Below are 16,965 nucleotides of genomic sequence, written 5' to 3'. Positions count from 1 at the left end.
TATAGATGCTCTCCTCACTGTGCTCCTGCTCCAACACCCCATGCAGGATGTACTTCCTTAGAGACACCTTCCATGATTTGCTGCACCTATAGGCTATAGAAGTGAATTGATCAGGAAAACAAAGACGAGCTGGATTGTATTTTTATACAATATTAGAGTCTTTCTGTTTTATCTTTGCATTTAGCATATATACATCTATTAGAATTACATATTGATCTGGAATTATTTCTATCATGTTATTTTTTTAATTTACTGTGATTTTTCTTTATTATTTTACCCTTATTTTCTTCTTTGTTATACTAATCAATTTGTTTGCTTGTTCCCAAAATTCTTTTTATAAGTTTGAAAATTCATACAGTTTTGTCATTATAATTAAGAAAAATAGTCGCGATAAAATTCACAAACAGTAAAACAAATAGATCTTAAGGTTATAATCTAATGAGTTTTGATAAATAGTTACCGCGATATAGAATACTTCAATGACCTTACCGACTTCGCTCGTATCCTCTTTGAGTCAATTCCACCATCCATAGGCAACCATTGCTCAGATTTGTAGAACCACAAAATAGTTTTATCTTCCCTTGAACATAATCTAAATTGAAATCAACAGTATGGGCTGTTTGGGGCCTGACTTCTTTCCCTGGGGCAGTTTTGCTGATCTTGGTTGGTGTCAGTAATACATCTGCAAGTTGGCTGATCCATGTAGGTCTTTACTAAGGTAAGTCAGCTGGAATGACTATTCCACATGTCTCTTATGTTTCTTCTGGAACCACTGGGATAGGATAGTCCTGGTTTTCTTCTGTCAAAGGGACAAGAAGGCAAAAGAGGAAACACAAAATCTCTGTTATTCACATCAATCAGAACCAGCACACAGTCTTTTCTGCCTTATATTATTTGCCCAAACAGGCCAAAGTTTAGAACCTGAAGTCAAGGAATGAGAAATATATATCCCCTCTACATTGAGAAGAACTTCAGTAATGTGGCAAAGAATACCAGCAGCATATTGGGCCAATGATGAAATGTACTAGAGTCTGCCCTCTTGGCCATGGGTCCTTCTCATGTGTAAAATATGATCAACTCCTCCCTGGATCCCAAAAACTTAGTTCAATCATTAAATTAAGCTCTTGATCCTGAAATACATGAAATGAAAACAAGTTATCTGCTCCTTCTATTCCCAACGTACAGTAGAAGAATAAAGACAGAAGCAGTGCAATAAATAATCCTATTTAAAAAGAGGGAGAATGGAAAGCATGTGGCAGTCTCTATTGCATAGTGCTGCCAAAATCTTTCTGGGAAAATATTGCTCATTCATTCCCCCAATTCCAGTGGGTCTCAGCTGGGGTTTATTTCCTCCCAGGGGACTTTTGACAGTGACTAGAGACATTCTTGGTTGTTAAAAACAAGGAGTGTGTGCTACAGACATCTAGTGTGTAGAGGACAGGATGGCACAGGATTCACTATAAGGAGGCTAAACATCCTAAAGTGAATAGGACCGTTGCACTCAACAAAAAGCTTTCGACACCAAAATATCAATAGCGCCAAGGGTGAGAAACTCTGCACTATGCTAAGGGTAGGAAATCATTCTATATTAAGCCTGTATTCTCTTCCCTGAGAGCGACTTCTCAATCTGTTCTTCTAGGCTCTTGCTTTTATCCCCTGATGTATTTCCATTTTTTTCACTCTCTGGCCATTTCTAAAGAGAGCATTGGAAGATATACCCTTTTCGTGGACAAGCAAATTTCTCAGGCTACATCTCAGTGTGAAAAGCAGAGGGCAAAAAGGTCCTTTTACATTTTGAATATTACAGCTAATGTGGATATTTTATGTATTAAGTTCAATCCATTCCATGTGCCAAATGCCAAAGTCACACTTATATTCTTAAATACAGGAAGGTTATAATCTGCTATCATAATTGGCAGCATTTTTGACAATATAAATGACTTTTAAATCAAATGAAAAGATTTGGAAAGGAATCACACAGAGAGACACACACGCACTTGTAAGAGTACTCTTCTGGAAAAGTGTTAGTATGTTAAAAAGGCCCCCAAAAATCCTCATATTTTTGAAACTTGTAAATCTTTAATAAGAAAATAATTGCATAATGTACTTATCTGCCTGGGTAAAAGAGACTAAGAAACATCCCATGTGCATGTTATCATCTTCCAGTAGCATGGAGTCAATACTTTGACATAGGCGGACTTTATGTCATCTGACAGGGAAAGATAGTAGAGGGTATTGATTGGAGGAAAAGCTTGGGGGAGTGATATTTCAGTACAATGGATTAAGTTTAAAGAGAGGCCTTACTACATATCAATAGAAGGCTTAACCTTATCTCCACGTTAGGCATTATTGTGCAAAATAATTTAAAGTAGATTAAATGATTTATTGACTACACATAAATGTCTGGTAGAAGATAAACATTGGTTTCCTCCTGGTGCAGAATTGTTTTCAGGTTCCTGAACACATTTCTCTGTTTTTACCTTTCGTATACCATAAGGTTAAAAAAAAATGACAGTTTATTATTAAATTAAAAATGAATTTTAGGGGCTGGCCCCGTGGCCGAGTGGTTAAGTTTGCTCGCTCCGCTGCAGGTGGCCCAGTGTTTCATTGGTTCGAATCCTGGGTGCGGACATGGCACTGCTCATCAGACCATGCTGAGGCAGCGTCCCACATGCCACAACTAGAAGGACCCACAACGAAATATACAACTGTGTACCAGGGGGCTTTGGGGAGAAAAAGGACAAAAGTAAAATCTTTAAAAAAATAAAATAAAATAAAATAAAATGAATTTTAATTTCAGGATAAAATACATCACAAACTATATCTCCATTTGCTAGATATTATTTTAAAACTTGTTCCACAAGGAGTTCATAATATATTTTCTCTGAAAAATTGACATGATAAATATATTTCAGAAAAATATTTTGAATATTGAGACATAAAAAGAAGATACTTGGTAAGGTTAATGTTCCTCTATAACCATATTAGTTGTAAAGAATTCAAGTAGAAATTATCTAGTCCTATGAAATTTCAAAATTAAAGAAAATTGGTAAAGTCTATATCCCTTTCTTTCAATCACTAGTAAAGTTATTTAAAAATGGAATTTGTTGTTAGTACCATGGAGTCAATTCCAACTCCTGTGTACAGCAGAGTAGAACCCTGCCTGGTCTTTTTGCGCATTCTCCTTGCCTTCCAGCGCCATACCAGACAATGTTCTGCTACTTATAGGGTTTTTATGGCCAGTTTCTTAGAAGTGAGTGGCCAGGTGCTTCTTCCTGGTCTGTCTTAGTCTGGAAGCTCTGCTGAAACCTGTCCACCAGGGGTGACCCTTCTGCTATTTGAAATACTGGTGGCATAGCTCTCGGCATCACAGCAACACGCAACTGCCACAGTGTGACAACCAACAGATGGATGGTGTGCGTTCCCTGAGGAGGAAATGAGACCAGGCTGTGGGTGGTATGGTTCCCAGACAGAGAAATGAACCCAGGATGTGGCAGTTAGAGCACCAAATTTAACCATTAGACCACCAGGACTAGCCAAAAGTGAGACAGATGTAGACAAAAATGAGGTACAATTGGAAAAAGCACATTCAAATTTTAAATGAGATTAATATGTATACATAAGGAGTTTCATTCCCACTTATACCAGTATAAAATGTCCACTGGCATACAGAGTTTACATTAATTCAGAGTTTATTTTTTCAAGACCAATTCCTTATTTCCCATCTTTTTAGGAATTCCTGACTCTTCCTAAAGCTTTAGGAGAAGAACATTATTAGCCTACTTCTCAGTTTTGTGAATTAGCAGGAATTGACCTGAATTTACAGAATAGAGGCTGGGGCTCTGAAAACAAATGACACAGCTTTCTCACTTCTTTTTCTAACAAATTTTGTTTGTTTATTTTAGTTTTATTGAAGTAAAATTTATATACCAAAAAATGTGCAAATTTTAAGTGTAAAATGTCATGACTCTTAGCAAATGTATACATTACTGTAAACAGTACCCAAATCAAGTTATAAATTTCATCACCCCAGAAATTTTCCTCATGGCTCCTTCTAGGCTTTCATGCCTCTGGTTCAGGCCACCTGTGTTCTGATTTCTATCATCGTAGACTAGTTTTATCAGTTTTTGAATCTTATCTAGTGGGATCATACGGTGTATACTCTTTTGTATCTGGTTTATTGCATTCAACACAGTGTTTGTGCCATCAATCTATACTACTTCATGTAGCAATAGTTCATGTTTTTATTGCTGTTTTCAATTGTGTAAATATACCATAATTTGTTTAATAATTCTTTTGCTAATTGACCTTTGAATTGTTTCAAGTATTGACTTCTAGGGAAAGGAGAAATATTCTTCTACCTTTGTAGGTTCTTCTGGCGGGTGTAAGAATTAAATTGACATGAGACAAAATAACAGGAGAAAATCAAACAAGTTTAATAACATGTATACATGGGAGAAACCCAGGAAAGTTGAGTAACTGACCAAAATGGCCAAGCCACCACCTTAAATACCACCTTCAGCTAAAGACAAAGCAGGATATTGGGGGTAGTGGTTTGGGACTTCATAGGGGAGGAAAGCAATTCACATGGAGTTTGAAAAGCAAATGTTTGGTAAACAAATTTTTCCATACCTTGCAAAGACAATGGGACATGGAGAGGACTTTGATTAAATGGGCCTTGCTAGCTTCCTTCCTGTCTGCCACACCTAGTTCATATTATGGTTATAGCTCCTACCTGCAAGAGGTCTTCTATCTTAAATTCTTTTAGGTAGTAAAGGGGAAGGTTACAGTTTCTTCCAGAGTCCTTAGTTCTTAAAAATAATCAAGTCAAAGAGATACATTTTGGGGTGGCAAATTCTGCTCCCCTACAGTCTGTAATGAATAAAGGTGTCATTAATACACTTGCACAATCATTTGTGGATACATGATTCAATTTTTTTGGAGTGAAATTACTAGATACTAAGGTATGTTTATGCCTTACTTTCAAAGAAACTGAACTCGTTTTTCCAAAGAGGTTACACCATTGAACATTTCCACAAGCAATGTACAAGAACATGATTGCTGGACATCATTGTCAACAGTCAATATTGTTAGACTTAAATTTTAGCCATTGTAGCCAGTGTATAGTGGCATCTTGTTGTAGTTTTAATCTGCATTTTTGTGATAACTAATGATGCTGTGAATTCTTTCGTGTGTTTTGGGATTTTTTTGTTATTGTTGGCCATTTATTCATCTTTCTTTGTAAAGTGTTTGCTCAATTATTTTACCCACACTATTGGATTCTTTATATTTTTATTATTGAGTTATAAAATTCTTTATGGATTCCAGATATAAATCCTTTTTCAGATATATTTTTTGTGAATATTTTTCTCCTAGTCTGTGGCTTGCCAATTCATTTTCTTAAGGAATAGAAATTTGAGGTAGGGCAAAGTATGATTTTAGCAATTGTCCTTTTATAGTCATTGCTTTCTGTTTACTCTCTAGGAAAACTGTACAACATCCAGATGTTGAAGATATCTTGCTAAATTTTATTTAGAAGGCTGTATAGATTTAACTTTTTCATCTAATTCTATGATTTATCTTGGTTTTATCATGTGAGATAATGGTATAGATCATTATTAGATAAATCTATATAGATACATACATATCTATTTATTGAATTATTACATATATCTTCAGTTTTTTCAGTAGCATCTGTTAAAAAGACTTTTCACTCCTCATTAAATTGAATTTGTTAAAGAGTAATTTGACCAAGTAAGTTAAGGTCTATTTCTGGACCCTCTTTAATGATTTGATTTTCCACTTATATCCTGTGCCTCTCTCAGGTATATGTATATATAGATTGATTGATTAATATGATAGATAATAAATATGGTTAGATCCATATATTTTTAATTGGTCCCAAATATTTTATAATAATTTTATAATTTCCAGCACAGAGATTTGTCAAATAATTTTATTAAAATTATTCTAAGTATTCCAGCACAACCAGAGGCTCTCACAACTAGAATATACAACTATGTATGGCAGGGCCTTTGGAGAGAAGGAAAAAAAAAAGATTGGCAACAGTTGTTAGCTCAGGTGCCAATGTTCAAAAAAAAATTATTCTAAGTATTCCATTTTCGGGATGCTTTCCTGATTTTACTTTCATTTATGCACTGCCAATGTCTAGACATACAGGTTATTTAATGAAAATAATATTTACTTTGTTTCTCTGGATCTTGCTAAACACACTTACTATTTCTAGTTTTGTTTTATGTACACTTTTAAAAGATTTTCTACATATACAATCATGTCTGCACATTAAGGCAGTTTTACTTCTTTCTTTTCAATTGTCGTGTCTTTGACTTCTTTTTCTTGCCTTATTGGATTGATTATGACTTGTACTATTCAATAGTGAATAGAAAAGGTGCACACAGACATCTTTTTCTTGTTCCCCATCTTAGGGGAATAGTATTTGGTGTTTCACCAATAACTATGATATTAGCTGTAAGTTTTTCAAAGATGCTCTTAATTTCCTAGTTTTCTCAGAGTTTTCATCATGAGTGAGTGTTGAAGTTTGTTGAAAGTTGTTGCTTTCAGTTTTTTTTTTTTTCAAGGAAAGATTCACCTTGAGCTAACATCTGTTGCCAATTTTCCTCTTTTTTTTTCTTTTTCCTCCCCAAAGCCCCAGTGCACAGTTGTGTCTCTTAGCTGTAAATCCTCCTAGTTCTTCTATGTGAGCCACCACCACAGCCTGGCTACTGACAGATGGGTGGTGTGGGTTTGCAACCAGGAAGTGAACCTGGGCTGCCAAAGTGGTCAGAAAACCAAACTTTAACCACTAGGCCATCAGGGCTGGCTCAGCTGTCTTCTGAAAATTTTTCCTGTCTGTATTGGTATGATTATTTATTATCTTCTTTTATTCTCATAAGATCAATCTTTTATTCCTGTGAGCATCCACACCAAGTCACGATGTTTTATTATTTTTACATATTTTTAGATTCCATTGATCTCTAGTTTTCTTTTCTTATAACATCATCATATGGTTTTGGGGTGAGGGATACAATGGCTCATAGAAATAGCTGGAAAATCATAACTCGTTCTTTAAGTTCTGAGAGAGTTTCATAGAATTGGCATTATTTTCTCTTTATAAGTTTGATAAAATTCCTCAGTAAAATCATCTGGGCCTGTTTACGTCTTATGAGAAAGCTTTTAATTACAAAATTGTGCTTTTACCGGATAGAGAGCTCTCCAGATTGTATCTTTCTTCTTTCATCAGTTTTAACTTGTTCCTATTGAAGAAATTCTCAATTTTAACTGTTATCAAATTTATAAGCATTAACTTGCTGATAATACTTTTATTATCCCTTTAATTTCTTAGCATCCATTGTAACATCATCTCTTTACCTTCTTGCTCTTCATAATTTGGATTTTCTCTCTTTTTTCTTCACTATTTTATATAGAAGTTTATCATTTTCATTAATATTTTTACAAAACAGTTTTGCTTTAATTTCTTTTCTCTATTCTTTGTTTTCTATTTCACTGATTTTGTTCTCATACATGATTTCTTTCCTTCTTCACATTTTGTCTTCCACTTCTCTTATTTTTCTAACTTCTTAAGTTTTAAACTTAGAATGTTATATTGATTCTCTCCTACAAACTGTTCTGATCACTACTTGAGATGGAATTCACAAATATTAATATGTTATCTTTTCATTATTAATCAGTTTGAAATTTATTTGAATACCCACATAACATTGTTTTTAGCCATAGTTTCTTTGAAATTTTGTTTTATAATTTTGATGATGTTAAAGATATCTTTCTCTTATTGATTTCTAATTTAATTCTGATGTAAGAACATTCTCAATATGAAGTCATACTTACACAATTTATTGAGAATTATTTTATGGCTTAGCCTATGGTCCATATTTCTGAGCTTTTCAAACATACTAGAAGAGAACATGTATTTTTCAGTTGGGAATATAGTGTTCTTTAAAATTCAATCAGGTTATGTCATTTATTGTTCAAATCTTCTGTATTATTGCTCAATTTTTATCTAGGCCATTTATCAATTTTTGGTAAACTGTGTTAAAGTCTTTAACTCTAAATTGTGACATTTTAAATTTCTTCTTTTAGTGTTAGTTTTTGCTCCATTTATTGAAGTACTGTTATTAGGTCTTAGTCTTTTGATATATTTCATTCCTATTGAATTAATATTTCATCACAATGCAATAAACCTCTGTATATCAGATGCTACACCTTGTCTCAAAGTCTATTTTTTATGATCATTATATAGCCAATCCAGGTTTCTTATCCTTTTTTTCCAACATATATCTTTTACTATGGTTTCCTTTTCACCTTCTCTGGGTATTTGTATTTAAAGTGTGTCCTTTGTAGATAACATGTTTTTGGGTGCTGATATTTATCTATTCTGACAGTGATTGCTTTAATATACATGCTTAGTCCATACATATCCAAAATAATTATTAATATGTTTTAGTTTAAATTGGCCATCTTACTATTTGTTTTGTAGCTGTGACATCTTCATTTTCTACCTTTATTTCTCATCTTCCATCATTTTCATTTCTCTGTTGGTTTTGTGGCTCTAGCTCTTTTTACTTTTAATGGTTCCACTTGGGATTACAATCTGTGTCTTATGCAGCTCTACCTTATCAACATTGCCCTAGACATAATATTGTACCACTTCAGCAAAAACGTAAAAAAAGCCCCAAGTCTTAAAGCAATAAAGTTTGTACAGTAAAATTTAATATTTTGTTAAAATCATTACATATGTGTAAAGAAATAACATGAAATAATATGAAAATTTTACACTAAAATTATAATAGTCAAAATTCAAAACACTGACAAAAACAAATGCTGGAGAGGATGGGGAACAAGAGAAACTCTCATTTATTGCTGGTGGGAATGCATAATGCACAACCACTTTAGAAGACAGTTTGGTGGTTTCTCACAAAACTAAACATACTCTTATCAAGCCGTCTAGCAATCAGGCTCCTTGGTATCTATCCAAAGGAGTTGAAGACTTATGTCTACATAAAAACCTGCACACGGGTGTTTATAGCAGCTTTATTCCTAATTGCCAAAAGTTGGAAGCAACCAAGATGTCTTTCAGTAGGTGAATAAATAAATAAACTGAGGTACATCCAAACAATGGAATATTATTCAGTGGTAAAAATAAATGAGCTATCAACCCATAAAAAGACATAGAGAACCTTACATGCATATTAGTAAGTAAAAGAAGTTAATCTGAAAAAACTGCATATTGTGCAGTTCCAACTATATGACATTCTGGAACAGGCAAAATTATAGAGACAATAGAAAGATCATTGGTTGTTAGGGATTGGCATGGGGGAGAGGAATAAGCAGCGCATGGAGAATTTTTAGGGCACTTTAAATACTACGTATAACATTATAATGATGTGTATATGTTATTATCCTTTTGTCCAGTGCCATATGGCGTACAACACCAAGACTGAACCCTAAGACAAACTATGGACTTCAGGAGATTATGATCTGTCAGTGTGGGCTCACCCTTGGTACAGAATTACCATTCTGCTGAGTGATGGTAATGAGGGAGGCCATGAAGGTGTGGGGGCAGGAGTTATACAGGAAATCTCTGTACTTTCCTCTCAATTTTGTTGTGAAAGTAAAACTGCTTTAAAAAAGTAAAGTCTTTTTAAATCTGAAAATAGAAAAAGTTATCTTCAAATCTGCAATAAGATTTCTGCTAAAACCTTAAGATAATGATCACACAAAACAATGCAACATCAGAAACATTTCCTTAATCTGAGTAAGGAGATGGTGGTGCTTGGTATGGATATCATATTGGATGTCTTCTTTGCCAATATAGTAACACAAGGAAAACCAAATGTAATTGAAGCCAAAACCAAAAAAATATGTAAAGGAACAAGACAACAGTCCTTATTCATAGGAGACCATAAATGTTAACACATAAAACACAAGTAAGTATATAAAATACTTACTATAACCTAATAAAAGAATTTAGTGCTATTTCTGACATAATAGATGTCTGTGAAAAATAAAAATAAATTCCATATCTATTCCTGGTATACAACACACAAAAAACAATCCCAGATAGATTTAGGACTTAAGGGTGAAAAGTAAAAGTTTTAATATTTTAGATCATATTATAGGAAATATTTTTATAATTTCTGGGTAAGGAAGAATTTCCCAAAGACATGTGCAAAAAAAAAAAAAAGAATAAGAAAAAGAAGGAAGGTAAAAGTTCAATATTTGTAAGCATATTAAACCCAAAAACTCATAGTCATAAAATAAGGACTTACTTTGAGAGATGAGATTTGAACGACATAAAATTGGAAAAAGTATTAAGAATAACTAAATAAAACATTAAAAATATAGAAAAAAGTACAAAATGTCAGTAGAGTTAACAAAAGTAAAAGAGTCACAATTAACAAAAAGCATGAGAAAATTTCTCAAACTCATTAGCAGTCAGAGAATTGCAAAGAATTATGCCATACATACAACAAAAGGAAAATTACTTGTCAAAATATCTTGTGAAAATGTTTACAAATATCCCAAGCAAAATAGTAGTTAATACTATACATTCACCAAGTAAGGTTCTTACAGGAAAGCAAAGTTGGTTTAACTTTAAAAAATCCATTGCTGTAATTCTGTGCAATAACAGAAAGAAAGAGGAAAAATATCATATAGTCATCTTAATAAATGAATAAACAGCATAAAAAAAATTCAAGATTCTTTTCTGATATAAATAAAGAATCTCCTAGCAAACTGGCATAAAAGAAAATATCTGTAATCTGGCAAAGTGTATCTACAATACCACTACTGATAACATCATACTTAATGTTAAACAATTAAGTGCATTTCCCCCTAATTCAGGAATAAGACAAGGATCACTATCATCACTTTTATTCAACATCGTACTGCAATTACTGCCTAGCTTATGGAAGTAGAAAAATAACTGAAGGATATAAGAAGGAATAAGAAGTGAAACTACCCATATTTAAGGATGTTATGATAGCATACATAGAAAATTTTTAAAAATCAAGAAACTATTAAGCAAATTTAGAAAGCTTGCTGGATCCAAGATCAATATATAAAAATTAATTTTATTTCTAACTACTGGTACTAACAATTGAAAAATGAAATGACAAAAATAGTCTTATAAGTCTCAAATATCAAATATCTAGAAATAAATCTAACAAAAATGTGAATGAATTTACACTAAACACTCAAAAATATTGCTTTAAAGCATCTATCTATCTACTTATCTATTAATCTATAAAATGAAAGGAGACCTATCTAAATAAATGATAAGATAGTTTGTGTTCATGGATTGGAAATCTCCATATTTTAAAACTGTTTTTTTCTTAAAATTGACCTGTAGATTAAATGCAATCCCAATAAAATTTCCACACTTTTAAAAAATTTGAAAGGCTGGAAGATTTGAAACTACTTGGAAGAATTGCTACCAGATATCAAGACGCACTATACATAAGTCTACAATTAAGGCAATATGGTATTGAGACAAGAGTAGACAGACAATTGGCAGACTATAAGAAGACCAGGAAAACATATGCCATATTTGATTTATGACAGATATGGACTGCAGAGCAGAGGAGAAAAGATATTCTTCTCAATAAATAGTTCTGGAGCAATAGAATATCAGTATGGAAAAATTAACTTTGACTCATTATACATACTACAAAATAATTTTAAGTGGATCATATGACTAAATGGTACAACATTAAAGTATTTAAAAGGAACATCTTCATGTCTAAAGAGTTAGGTGAAGATTTTTTTTTTTCCTTTTTCTCCCCAAAGCCCCCCAGTACATAGTTGTATATTCTTCGTTGTGGGTCCTTCTAGTTGTGGCATGTGGGACGCCGCCCCAGCGTGGTCTGACGAGCAGTGCCACGTCCGCACCCAGGATTCGAACCAACGAAACACTGGGCCGCCTGCAGCGGAGCGCGCGAACTTAACCACTCGGCCACGGGGCCAGCCCCTCGGTGAAGATTGTTTTAAAGAGAACACAGAAATGCATTGATCATAGAACAAAAGATTGAAAAAGTAGACTTCATTAAAATTAAGAACTTCAATTAATTAACGGATACCATCGAGGGTGCAAAAAGACAAAGCCACAAAATGATAGAACATATTCACAGAACATATCTGACAAAAGGCTCCTATCCAGAATAAATAAAGAACTTCTATAAACCTGTTAAAAATATAGAGTCAACCAAACTAAAGCAAATTGGAAAAGACTTAAACAGGTACTTCTCAAAAGAGATTATCCAAATGTCCAATAAGCAGCTGAGAAAATGCTCAATATCAAAGAAAAGCAAATGAAAACCAAACAGAAGTACGAAGTCACCAGAATGGGCAAAATGACAAGAAGGACTGAAAACACAACGTGTTAGAAGGATGTGGAGACACAAACTATCATACACTGCTGGTGCACATGTTTATAATTAGAACAACTTGAGGAAATGTTTGGCATTATCTGCTAAAGCCAAGCATAAATCTAACCTATAAACCAGTGTTTCTAGGGATAAACCGAAGAGAAGCGAGTGCATATTTCCACCAAAACATGCACAAAAACGTTCATAGAAGCATTATTTATAATATTCATAACTGAAAATAATGCAAATATCCATTAGCACTATGTAGACTAAAAATTTTTGGCGTTTTCACATGATAGAATATAGTGCAACTACACCGCATTGCAAACAAACTACTTCTACGCACAATAGCATAGATTATTCTCAGATGCCGTATGATTCCATTTCTAAGAAATGCAAAAACAGGCAACATTAATCAATGATAGAAGCCTGAATAGCGGTTAACTCAGACTGGGGATGGTTATTAAGAGCTCAGGGTGGGGAGAATAAGCAAGTTTTTCTGTTAGTTCGGAAGTGTTCAATACCTTTATCTGAGTGGTACTTAAACACACACACAATAACACACATATATGTTAATCATACACATATACACACTTCAGCTATAAAGATTTCTGCAGTTAACTGCAAATATACTACCATCCATAAAAATTATTCAGAAATAAAACACTTTAAAATGGTTGCTAACACTACTGGAATGTCAAGGATTTTGTACAATAGAATTCTTTGTATAACTAGTGACAATGAAAATTGGTTCAAGTTCTCTGAAAAATAATCTCACAATATTCAATAAAGTAAAAGATATTCTGGCCCCAAGACTCAGCAATTCCAGATTCATCTTAGATAAATACTCATTTAAGTACACTAGCATACACATATAAAAATGTCTAAACCAACATTGTTTGCAAGAGCCAATCACTGGAAATACCATGAAATTCCAGGAACTGAAAAATGTCCACATAAATTATGGCATTTTCACATTATATAATATCAAACAGGTATAAAATGAATGAGAATTACAACATAATTTTGAGAGAAATAAAGTTTCCAAAGAATTCACACAGTATAATGACATTTGCACAACTATGAAATATCAAAAACATATTTTATCCTTTGATGATAAATATATTAAAAGTATAATAAACTGCATGGAATAAAATATTTTGGAAATTCTTAAATTGGGAAAAAACAATTACGGAGTCTCAATTGTACTGTTTATGTTTTATTTATTTAAATGGGGGATGGATATATAATAGAAGCTTATTATTCTAACAGATATATACATTTCTTAATACATAGCTTTAGAGTGAATGATATTAACAACACATGTGTAAGGTAAACTAGTTACAAAATAAATCCAATAAAATACAGCTTTCACAGAAAGACTATAATCAACAATCATTATCAAGAAAATATTAAAAGTGACAATAAATGCATGTAACTGAGTGAACATTGTGTCAGGAATAATTGTCACATTCATTAGCACTTAGTTGACGATCGATATGTTTCATAGCTCTGAAACTAACATGTAAATAAAAACTACATTTATCTACTAAAATATGGCTTAATACTGGCACTTTTACTCCTACGGAATGCAGCCACAATGACAGCAGAGTATGAATGATGTTGATCTAATTATCCCATTAAATGCGCATCATTTGTGAAGGGGAGCAGAATGCTCATTTTCTAGTTATTAATCCAGATCAACTAAGAAAAGTGGAGAATAAAAAAGTCTTACATTTTCTTTACTCATTGAAATTGATGAACTGTATATGTGGAGAAGCAAGAGCTCCCACGGAATTTCTATTCAGTGGCTGTGTTCAGCTTCTTTATAAGGCTAAAGACAATTAAAGACAAACATTTGTTGGAAGAACTGAGACAATTCTTTTGAGAAACAGGAGGCTGGGTAAAAACATTGACATGTGCATATATAAGCTATAGAAGAAAATGTTGTTATAAATGCAGTATTCCATAACTTGGTATATCAGTGAAAACTTTCTGGTTTCCTCAACACACAGGTGTATTTATCTGTTCCTTCCTGTTTGAAAATCTAGGTTGCCTGCTTATTAAGCTGTTTACCAGTTCCTGGCTGGCTGCCTACAGGCTCTTTCTTTTTCCTTTCTATATCCCCAGGCTTCAGTCTGCTTTAGTTTTCAGAGTACTTATTTCCATCTGCTCTGTTTTGAAGCTTCCCAGCAAAAACTGGTTGCAGAATGAGGCATATTCAGCCTCACACTTCTCTTTCCTTGTGAACCTTAAAGTAAGTGCCAAAATTCATTGTTATTTAATGAGAAAAGGTGTTAATTATAATAATGAATATCACCAACAGAAAAGAAAAAGTATATGCCTTGGTCTGCTTGGGCTGCTAGCAAAAATACTAAAGACTGTGTGGCTTAAATAGAAAAACATTTGTTTCTCACAATTTTGGAGGCTGGGAAGTCCAAGATCGAGATGCCTACAGACTGGGTTCCTGGTAAGAAGAGCCCTCTTCTTGACTTTCAGAGAGAGGCCTTCTAGCAGTACCATCATGTGACAGAGGGAGAGAGAAAGAGAGAGAGAGAGAGAGCGCACTCTGGTGTCTCTTCCTCTTCTTATAAGGACACTAATCCCATTACGGGGGCCCTACCATTATGACTTCATTTAAACCTAATTACCTCCCGAAGACCTCACCTCTAAAAACCACCTCATTAAGTGTTAGAACTTCAACATATGAATTTTGGGGAGACATACACATTCAGTTCACAATAGCACACAAATTCTAGAAATAGTAACACATCGTAGTAATCCGTCCCTGGCCAAGATTCCTGACTTTTCTTACATGGCCCTGGAAGTTCTCCTAGAAGATTCTGAAAAATAGACTAAAGTTTACAATTTTCTTTACTGGCCTCAATTTCTGTTTGCTTTTTTTGACAACATTATATGAATTTATAGATGTGTTATAGGTCAGACAGTGTTAAGCATGAATTAAACGGTTTCTGACTAAATACTCACTACCCTGGGTCAGAGTCTGGAAGGAGGGCAAATAAAGGAATTTCTGTCTAAAACAGACTTTATAATATGGACTCTATTAGTGCTTTTTAAAAATATCTTCTTTCATTTTAGTCTTTTCAAAAGCTTTCATCCAAATGTCATTTTGCCTAATAAGAAATCCTTAAGACTTTCCTATTTCCAGTTAAAGAGAAACCACTAGTTTATATATTATTTGAATAGCTAAATTATTGACATATTTAGAGATTAGTAAGTTTTCTCTTTCAGTTCAAAGAAAAAAAGCTTGAGTTGAGAAACTCATGTATTCTGTTTCACCTTGGAATTGGTTATGCGAAACTCATTGCTATATTTTTTAAAAGTTAACTAAAGAGAAAAAAAAGGATATTATCCCCTAAGAGAATAAGCACTGTCCATGACTAAATAAAATTTTCTACCAATGTAGAAAACGTTTAAAACTCTGTAACAGAACTTTAATTTTGTAGATAGTGTAATACTTAATTTTTAATAGTTCAGTTGTCTTCACCCTCTTATTTAGCACAGCAAAAGCAGAAAACATTCTTATTAAAAGTTTATGAATATTTTACCATTTTTATCTAAAACATATATTGACGTCTATATAGAATATGCTTTTATTATGGAAAACCACTAGATAACATAATATTTAAAATAATTTAAAATCTTTAATGTTCTATATTAGGTAAATAATCAAGTAAAAAAATTACATATTCTTTTTTTATGTGTGTGAGGAAGTTTGACCCTGAGCTAACATCTGTTGCTGATCTTTGTCTTTTTGCTTAAGGAAGATTGCCACTGGGCTAACATCTGTGTCAATCTTCCTGTGTTTTATCTGGGATGCTGCCACAGCGTGGCTTGACTAGTGGTGCTAGGTCTGTGCCTGGGATCGGAACCTGTGAACCCTGGGCAGCCAAAGCAGAAAGAGTGAACTTGACCACTATGCCACCCAACTGGCCCCCAAAATTACACTTTCTAATATAGCTGAAATATTGATTTAAAATTACGTTTACTGATGTTCTACTTCCTGCGATTGGGATCAATCTGAAGAGATAAAGAACTATCATGGCAGAAAAGAATCGCTAGTCCATGATCTAGGGATGCTGGACAGACACAGACATGAAAAATAGATTTGGGTTTGTGTTTTCTCCAGGAAGACTTAATATGTTGCAAAGCCTTCACTTGTTCTGGGTTCCACTCAAAACTAGCAGTTTTGGGGGTCACTTGGTACATTGGCAAGAATAGCACACCCAAATGTTGCTTCCAAAATCCAAAAATCCTACTAGGCACTGTACCTCTCTCTTTGTTGTAGGAGGGGCCAAATGCAATAACTTATCCTTCACCTTGAAGGGATATCTCAACATGCCCCATGCCATTGGACACCTGGAAATTTCAGTAGGCAGAAGGCCCTGTATTTTTGTCAGACTTCATCCCTCTAACACACAAATGTCTTACCAATAAGACTAGGTGCTACTTCTTGCTCACTAGATCCCATCAACATAACATCATCAATGTAATGGACCAGTGTGATTGCTTGTGGAAGGGAAATATTATCAAGATCCCA

Source organism: Equus przewalskii, chromosome 27 (genome assembly GCF_037783145.1).
Source record: "Equus przewalskii isolate Varuska chromosome 27, EquPr2, whole genome shotgun sequence".
Classification (NCBI taxonomy): Eukaryota; Metazoa; Chordata; class Mammalia; order Perissodactyla; family Equidae; genus Equus; species Equus przewalskii.
The sequence above is the reverse complement of the archived record's forward strand: the minus strand, read 5'-3'. Positions refer to the sequence as shown.